This window comes from Lynx rufus, unplaced genomic scaffold, assembly GCF_022079265.1.
Source record: "Lynx rufus isolate CCGP_SWC_20201006 ecotype Redwood Valley unplaced genomic scaffold, mLynRuf1.p SCAF_15, whole genome shotgun sequence".
Lineage (NCBI taxonomy): Eukaryota > Metazoa > Chordata > Mammalia > Carnivora > Felidae > Lynx > Lynx rufus.
In genome coordinates this window covers 42,503,328-42,513,013 of record NW_025814829.1, presented here as the reverse complement: position 1 = coordinate 42,513,013, position 9,686 = coordinate 42,503,328, and the positions used below count along the sequence as shown (strand labels likewise).

The 9,686-nt window shown below is 42.3% G+C and overlaps 1 protein-coding gene across 3 annotated transcripts in view; it reads left to right on the top strand.

Annotated features, from left to right (window-relative positions):
• The first annotated feature begins 302 nt into the window (after positions 1-302).
• Positions 303-9,686, top strand: part of FAM163A (family with sequence similarity 163 member A) — a 101,102-nt gene continuing 91,718 nt past the window's right edge. For 2 of the 3 annotated variants that reach the window (XM_047076928.1, XM_047076925.1), the window contains exon 1: positions 303-494. The gene's annotated coding sequence lies outside the window, so the exon portion shown is untranslated. The other variant, XM_047076926.1, reaches the window with a different exon arrangement.

Below are 9,686 nucleotides of genomic sequence, written 5' to 3'. Positions count from 1 at the left end.
ATGGGAAGTGAGACTGTGGAGACAATGTCGGCTCACCCTAGAGACTTTCTGTGAGTAGGCAGCAAATGGGACGTTGTGACACAGCTGGAACGTTGTGACACAGGCTAAACGAAACCGTGCGCATTCAAGTCCTGAGCCCAGGGCCCGGCCTGGAATGAGCACGTAGCTATTCTTAGTGTTATATCTCCTGCCCCCTGTCTTTCCTGTGTCTCTTCAGAGTTCATTTTTCTCCTGAAAGTGTTTCCGGTCTGTGACTGTCTTATGCGAGTCCCAGGAATGTACAGTCACTCAGAGAATTATCCACAGTTATGAATGATTGTACCTCTGGCCTTTCTAGACGAAAGTTACGCTTCCAGGAATCGTAAATGGAAGGGCTTTGTGTCTTCAGCGGCCCGTCAGAGTGCATTTGGTGCCGGCAGGATGAAGCTGCATGTCCCCTCACGTCAGCCTGACAGGGTGCTTTGGAGGTGCCAGCAACTACCAGATTTCAGGCCGTGAGTGATCTTCCTGCTTCTCTCTGTGGCGCCGCAGCACAGATGCGAGAGCACCCAGGGAATTCGTGGTCTCCAGACAGGTTTTCTGGTATTTCCATATTTTCCTGTGACGATTTGGGAGAGGTGGTGTTGGCATTTTTGTGGTTGGATGGCTTCTGGTCTTTTGTTTGCTAAATGTCTGCCAAAAGGACATATGTCCCCAGTTGTCACTATTCATGATCACTTATATGGCCAGAGATTCGTCACAGGGGTTAAAAGACAAAGCAATCTGGATAGCCTACAATCAGCACCAACTACCCTAGGGATGGTTGTGTTCAACCTTAAGTCACTGTGATCCTGTTCCTCAGGGCACCAGCTCATGTCCCAAGCACCAGACCCATATTTGTTCCTGAACGTGGGCCTAGGTGCACAGCATGTCAGTCCTGTTAAAGAATCAGTTAATCCCAGATTCTCAGTAAGTGCACCTATTTGTACCCAGCTGGGTAGCTATCATTCTGGGAGGAGAAGAACATTCCTTGTCATATTCAAGGTGCTAGAGTCAGACTGGACTCCCTGCTTCTCCTCCTCCCAGCTGAACAGCAGATCCTGAAGCTACTCTTCTGGGAGTTGTTGCTTCTTAATGCCCTCCCTTGCAGTCTCTCTAGCAGAATCTCCCTTTCCAAGGAAATCTGATGTCCATTCTTCATATAACACCACATATTTGTGACTTCACTCAATCATTGCCTTGCATTGACAGAGAGTTGCTTCGTGTCTGTCTTATTTTTGTGAGCCGTTTAAATGTCTTTGAATTCCATTCAGCTGAGTATGCAGTGTAGACAGTCTGCAAATATTTTTGAATTCATTTTAATGCATTGCTTTACCCTCAAGGATCTCGGAGTTTCACTGGGAAGGCAAGGGGTAGCCAGGTGAAATAGTTCACTAACAGGGCAAGGCAATAGGTCAGTGCCCAAGCGGAAATGTAGACCCCGGAGGTTCTGTGCTGAGGAAGTGGGGGGAGAAAAGTCTGGAGGCAGGGCCAGTCTGAGAAGGCTCTTGCTTGTAACAGCGGTCGCCTGCAGAGAGAAAATAAGTCCGTAGTTGCTTTCCAACTTGGCCTGGTTTTACAAATGAATCTAGCTAGCATAACAGTATTTGTGCGACTGTCATCATGTCCTTTGCACACTGGTCTCTCTGCTTCCTCAAAGGCATTTATCCTGCAGACAAGCCAAGCTCCTGACCCCTAGAAATCTCACAACAAAGTTGACTTCTGTCCTCCTTTCCCACTCACCAAAGCCCTTTCATCGCTAGTCTTTTTTTTTTTTTTTTAAGCCTCTGTTTCTTTGAAAAGTTTTATCTTATGGTTCAGCTCTCTGAAAAAAAAAAAGAGCCGATAGCAGGAGAAGGAGCAGACAGAGGATGCATACGCTTTCTGGCACTGCTTTCTGGGTGCTGCACTTGTGCTTTTTAATCCGGCTGCTGTCAAGCTCCATTAGGAGATTTGAACATCAGCCTCTTGCCTTTGGGGCCTCGCCTCCCATCAGCCCTGGCTGGAAGGAGGACGGCGTTTGAAGACGAAAGACAGGTTGAGTGTTGCAAAGAGCCCTTCCTCACCATCCTCACAGCCCAGTCACCTTTCGTTCCATATGGCGGCCTTCATGCTCCCACGTGCAAGCACTGACCACTACAGGGAAGCCATCAGATTGCTACATGCTGGCATCTGCAAGGTGATTCGAAAACTGTAGAACAGGAAGCAAGGCCAGGCCCCTGTAACCCCTGTCTACCTTTGAAAAGAAGCAGATTTCCTCCTTCAGGAACGCCGAACAGTGTTGGAGGAGGATTAGAGCCTCCACTCCCACCAAAGTGGTAAAAGTCACTCAAAACGGTCCTGGGACCGCAGGGCGACAGATGTTATAGCCAGACAGCCTTCCACCTCTGGCCTCTGCTGTGGCTTTGGTGGGTCGAAGCAACATTTGGACTCTTGCCTCGGGGGCCTGGCAGCAGGTTTCTAGGAAGGAAAAGTCCCCTGGTGACATTCTCTTTCTTTGCATTTGATAAGAAATAGAAACCAGTCCTGCAGAAAGAATCTATGAGGGTGTTTGTTTCTCAAGCTGAAATTAACACTTTTGTTGGCATCAGCAGAAAATATTAAGTGCCTGACTCTGTAAATCATTGTGCTGGATCTAAAACCAGAGTCTATGTATGGTTTGTTTGTTTGTTTGTTTATTTGTTTGTTTTGGTGAACCTTAGTGTAAAAAAGCAGTGGTTTGCATTCAGCAAATCTTGAAAATTATATGGAAAAAAAAATAGATGGACCATAAAGCTCAAATCATTGTTATTAGGAAGAACAAATGGAGAGTATGTGTTTATCCCTGTGTTGTTACCACTATTAATTATTACAGTAAATGCTTCATTGAAGAAAGCTCAAGGTTTAGAAAGAAAGCTCAAGGCTTGCTGAATCAGGTATTTAGTTTGGGAATTTAATTTATTTTCCATTTAATTCAAAATTTTAATATATATACATATTTTTTAAATGTTTATTTAATTTTGAGAGAGAGAGACAGAGCGTGAGTAAGGGAGGGGCAGAGAGAGAGGGAGACACAGAATTCAAAGCAGGCTTCAGGCTCTGAGCTGTTGGCACAGAGCCCGACATGGGGCTCACACTCATGAACCCATGAGATCATGACCTGAACTGAAGTCGGGACCAACAGGCACCCTTTACAATTTTAATATATTTTTTATGTAACGTGGCATTAAAATGAATTTGCAAAAGAAGGTGTATTGTAATGCCTATGATTGGGTTTAGTGATACAAATCAAACACACTTAGTTTTTGAAATGGTTAAGTTGTGCTTCCTTCATTAAGTTGGAGCAAAACTTCTGCCAGTGTTGGGGCACCTGGGTGGCTCAGTCAGTTAAGCGGCTGACTCTTGATTTCTGCTCAGGTCATGATCTCACGGTTTGTGAGTTCAAACCCCACATCAGGCTCCGTGCTATGAGCAACTCACACTGTCTCTGTCTCTCTCAAAATAAATAACTAAACTAAACTAAATAAATAAACTAAAACAAACAAACAGCTTCTCCCGGTATTGTGTGTACAGTCAGTGGACAAATCCATGCAGCACTGAAGGTCTGAGACAAGCTGAGACAGAATGGACTGGGAGGAGAGGGGATACAGACTTCGGAGGTAATATGCCCTGAAGAGCTACACACGCAAGCTTGGATGTGAAGCAGTGGAGGAGGGACTGAAGCAACAGGAAATGTCCAGATGACAATGAGCAAATTCCAATGGGAGAGCCTCGGAGAGCAATACTGAGCTAAGCACAGAGATTTGGGGCTCTCCTCTGGGCAGCAATGGTAACAGTAGGAGAGCAGTCTCAAATTTTCAGAGGAAATAAGGCAGTTGGCTCTACAAGACAAGACATAGGAGACAACAGTACATTTATATGGCAGATTTTAAACTAGAACTTCTGGAATAAGAAAAAAATACTGACTGGTGGTGCCCACCTTGGGCCAAATAAACAATGCTCGGCCCTTGCATCACTGCAGCAAGACTAAGTGTTGCCCCCACGGCGGTATTAATGGCCCATCACAATCCTCCTGTGTCTTCGTGCAGTTTGCAGATCGCCAGAACACCGTCTTTTCCCTTGTGCTCATCTACCTGCTTACAAATATGCTATAAAAAGTCTTTTTTTAGGGAGCAAATATTGCATCCTTTTTTTGTTGTGGCGTTTCTGTCCTTTATTTTTTCTTTTTTTCCAGCTTCATTGAGGTGTAAATGACAAATACATGTATTTAAAAATGTATGATGTGGTGACTTGACATACTTTGCGAGATGATTACCACAATCAGGTTAATGAACATCTCCATCAGTTCATGAAGTTACCTGTATGTGTGTGTGTGTGTGTGTGTGTGTGTAGTGAGAATGTGTAAGGTCTACTCTCTTAGCAAATTTCAAGTATACAACACAGGATTATTACAGTATTACAGAGACCATGCTGTATGTTAGCTGCCGAAATTTATTCTTCTTATAGCTGAAGGCAAGTACTCTTTGACCGGCATCTCCCCATTTCCCCTACCCCTCAGCCACTGGTAACCACCATTTTACTCTGTTTCTATAAGTTCAGTTTTTTAGATTTCACTATAAGGGATATCATGCTGTCTTTGTCTTTCTTTTTCTGGCTTGTTTCACTTAGCATAGGCCCATCTGTGTTTTTACAAATGTCAGGATTTCCTTCTTTCTCATGGCTGAATAATAGTCATAATTATATGATATATGTATATATCACATCTTCTTCATCCACTCATCTGTTGGTGGACACTTAGATTGTTTCCATATCTTGGATATTGTGAATAATGCTGCAGTGAACATGCGAGTGTAGAAAATTTTAAGATAATGATTTTGTTTCCCTTGGATATATACTCAGAAGTAGGATCACTGACTGTATGATAGTTCTATCTTCAGTTTTTTGCAGAACCTCCATGCTGTTTTCCACAATTGCTACACCAGTTTACATTCCCACTAACAATATACAAGGATTCCTTTTTTTCCACATGTGTTCGCTTGTCTTTTTGATAAAAGCCACCATGACAGGTATGAAATGATACCTCAGTGTGGTTTTGATTTCCGTTCTCCTGATGATGAATGACATTGAGCACCTTTTCATGTACTTGTTGTCCATTTCTGTGTCTTTGGAAAAGTGTCTATTCAAGTCTTTTGCTCATTTTTTAAAAAGTTTATTGACTTATTTTGAGAGAGACAGAGACAGCGCTAGCAGGGAAGGGGCAGAGAGAGAGAGGGAGAGAGAGAACCCCAAGCAGGCTCTGTGCTGCCATGAGGCTTGAACTTACAAAACCGTGAGATCGTGATCTGAGCCAAAACTAAGAGTCAGACACTTAACCTACTGGGCCACCTAGACACCCCTTGCTCATTTTTTTTTTTTTTTTAATTTATTTTTGAGACAGAGAGAGACAGAGCTTGAACGGGGGAGGGGCAGAGAGAGAGGGAGACACAGAATCGGAAACAGGCTCCAGGCTCCGAGCCATCAGCCCAGAGCCTGATGTGGGGCTCGAACTCCCGGACCGCGAGATCGTGACCTGGCTGAAGTCGGACGCTTAACCGACTGCGCCACCCAGGCGCCCCAGCCCTTGCTCATTTTTAATTGGATTTTATTTTGTTTTGTTTTGCTCTTGAATTGTATAATTTCTTTATATAGTTTGGATAATAACCCCTTATCAGATCTATGGTTTGTAAATATATTTTGCCATTCTGTAGGCTGCCTTTCATTTTGTTGATGGTTTCCCTTGCAGTGCAGAAACTTTTTAATTTGATGTAGTTCCACTTAATTTTGCTTTTGTTCCTTGTGCTTTTGGTGACATTCCAATAAATCACTGGCAAGACCAACGTCAAGAAGCTTTTTCCCTAAGTGTTTTCTTCTAGAAGTTTTTTAGTTTTTGGTCTTACCTTTTAGTCTTTAATCCATTTCTGGTTAATTTTTTTCTGAGTAGTGTAAGATAGGGGTTCAATTTCATTCTTTTGCATGTGAATTTACAGTTTTCCCAGCACCATTTATTAAAGGGACTGTTCTTCCCCTCACCCCCCCCCCAACTGCATGTTCTTGGAGCCCTTGTCAAAGATTAGTTGACTACATATGCATGGATTTATTTCTGGGCTCTAAAATTTGTTCTATTGGCTTAGGTCTTTGTTTTTATGCCAGTACCATACTGTTTTGATTACGGTAGTTCGTGTGATACTTCTGGGCTTGTTCTTTTTCCAGATTGCTTTTAGCTATTGGGCCTTTTGTGGTTCCATACAAATTTTGGAATTTAGTATTTTTTTCTACTGTTTCTGTGGAAAATGCCACTGGAATTTATTTTAGAGATAGCATTGAATCTGTAGATCACTTTGGGTAGTGTCGACATTTTAACATTATTAATTCTTCCAGTCAGTAAACGTATCTTTCCATTTATTGGTGTCTTCTTCAATTTATTTCTTCAGTGTCTTGTAGATTTCAGTGTATAGGTCTTTTCCTCCTTGTTAAATTTAATTCTAAGTATTTTATTGTTTTTGATGCTATTGTAGCCAGGACTGTTTTCTTGACTTCTCTTTCTGATGGTTTGTTGTTAGTGTACGGAAATGCAACTGATTTTTGCATGTGGATTTTGTATCTTGTAACTTTACTAAATGTATTAGTTCCAACAATTTTTTGATGGAGTCGTTAGGTTTTTCTATATAATATCACGTCATCTGCAAATGGAGACAGTTTTACTTCTTCCTTTCCAATTTAGATTTCTTTATCTCTTTTTGGAGTCTAATTGCTCTGGCTGGGACTGCTAGTACTGTGTTGAACAGAAGTGGGGAGAGTAGGCACCCTTGTTTTGTTCCTGGGGCCAGCATTACTCTGATACTAAAGCCAGACAAGGACACTACAAGATAAGAAAACTATAGGCCAATATCCCTGATGAACATAGATGCAAAAATCTTCAACAAAATAGTAGAAGCAGAATTCAACAGCATGTTAAAAGCACCAAACACCATGATTAAGTTGAATTGGTCTGTGGGATGTAAGGATGGTTCAACATACACTAAAGCAATAAATGCGAACATCACATTAATAAAATGAAAGACAAAAAGCACTTGATTATTTGAATATAAATTGACAAAATCAACATCCTTTCCTGATGAAAACTCTCAGCAAATTAGTTATAGAAGAAATGCACCTCAGCATAATAAGGGCATTTATGACAAGGCCACAGCTAATATCATACTCAATGGTGAAAAGCTCTAAGTTCCTCCTAAGGTCAGGAACAAGACTAATATCACATCTTTGAAGGCAAAGAGATATTTTAGTGCCAACAATGAGTTCCTAGGTCTATGCAGATCTTCTGCATAACTTGAGTAAGTCACTTAAATATTCTATCCCCACATGTAAAATGGGCGAATAATCCCAGTTCTTGTGGCCCTTGGAGAAGCTCCCAAAGATGTGAATTCTTTGATACATTTAATATTGTGTTGGGAAAGATAAATAAGTTAATATCTTTCTCATGCTTTAGGTGGCTAAAAGCAGACCCAAGGCCAACTAATTCCATTTCTTTAATTCATTCTCCTGTCATTTAAGATTTTACAGAAGTCTCAGGAACCACTTGCAGAGGCTACAAATCTGAATAGGAAATTGCTCCTTACTCATTTACTGAATTATCCTATAGCTCTTTTGCGAATTTCTGTTAAAGAACTGATTCACCCTCAAGTATCTTCTGGTGGCCCATGCAAACATGTCAACTTTTCTTTATACTGAAACACAAATGCCCTTCAGCTCTTTGGTGCTGGTGCAATATTTAGGGCATGGATGCTGGTACTCTGTCCCCATATAGCCACACATACTTTTTTTAATTCCCATTTTGCTCTACCAATTACTTTAATTCAATCATGAGAAAGTACTTCATTATGCTGAGAGTGCTTTTCAGCACATTGTTTTCATGAGTCCTATTTGTATCTTCCTAAGAGAAGAGGCTGACCAGTCACTCTTGAAAGCAGCTGTTCTGGCTGTGAAACGGTGGTGCAGACAGTCTCATGCATCAGCCATGGGCACCAGGGCAGGTAAGGGGAATTCAATAATCCCCGAGTCCCACAAAATGACCATAAAATAAAAGACTTTGTCTCCAGAGAGGATGGATGTTTCACTTCTATAAGAGAGACCAGGAAACAGAGACAGAAGAAAACGCAAGATGACATCCAGACTTTCACAGCGGTCGCACGCCCTGTTATTACCTTTTCCTTAGATATTTAACTATACCCTACCACAATCCTAATTCCAAGACCTTGTGAGAGAGGACAACTCCCTCCCCCCAATAACTTCTGGGAGTACTCAGAACTGTCTCACATTCCTCTCTGTCTCTGTGCTCACATATCCATCCCTACTTGCTGCCTCTTTTCTGACCTACATTGAAACAGGCACAAAGCCAACCACTTGCCCCCGTTCCCACACACCTGCAAATTCACTCACAGAAACGCATAGTGTCGGTTTGGAAACACTGCTGAAGATCTGGGGGGAGAAGTTCACGGAATGGGGTGCAGCGAGAAAGCGCAGTCTTCAGCCATATGCCCGTGTCCACTTTCCTCCTCTCTTCCTCCTTGTCCCTTACATCCCAGGAGCAACCGCGTCTTCCCCTTGCCTCACAGAAAACAGGTTTTTGAAAAATCGATCACCCCTCCCAATTTTAGAAAGGTAATTTGGTGCACTTCCTGTCTATTAGCGTAACACACCCCTGACAGAGACCTGAGCGGCAAACGCATCAATGTTTTTGCAGCAAAATGAATAAATATTGGCACCAAATGAGATAAAGATTTTAAACATCCTCCCTAGAGCTTAAGTTTTGCCCCTACATCAGATCAGGTCAGCTCTGGTTTTGTTCTCAAATGAGATCTTTTCTAAGCTGACTTTCAGAGAGTTGTGAATTTCAAATTGTGGATAAGCCATCGTAGATCTACATGAGAGAAAACCACTGAGCTGGGCCTTATAATCCAGTCCTCTCTAGAGAGAGCTGTGATCTTAATCGCTTTAAAAAGAAAAACTTGAATCCTAATGTGTAGTTTGAATATCAGATGGCAGAGTTGGTCACACAGAAGAAATTAAACTAATATTCCTTTCTGATATGTCAGGAAGCTTCCACCAGAAGAACTTGTGTTTAGACAAAAAGTAATTTTCCCCCCCAATGATACCGACAACACAAAAACTGCTTTGGGAAGAGAGGATGGCCTCCTCAGATAAGGCAGGAGGAGAGGCTTCCAGTGGCCCTGGGAAACGGGGGGTGGGAGGCAGGGTTTTGTCTCACTCCTATTAAGTGATGTGGCCCCTGTCGGAACGGTCCTTTGATTGATTGATATTTGTTTAATGTTTTTATTTATTTTTGAGAGATAGAGCACGAGCAGGGGAGGGACAGAGAGGGAGACACAGAATCTGAAGCAGCCTCCAGGCTCTGAGCTATCAGCACAGAGCCCAATGCAGGGCTTGAACTCATGAACTGCGAGATCATGACCTGGGCCAAAGTCAGACGCTCAACCAACTGAGCCACCCAGGCACCCCTGGATGATCCTTTGATTTTATAATGAAAGTTGGTAGAAAAATAATACTTTACTAGAATGCACCTAAGAGTGCAAAAGGTCTGGGTAATTACTTTTTTCCTTGATGTAGTGCTATTGATGTTTAGCAAAAAGGCA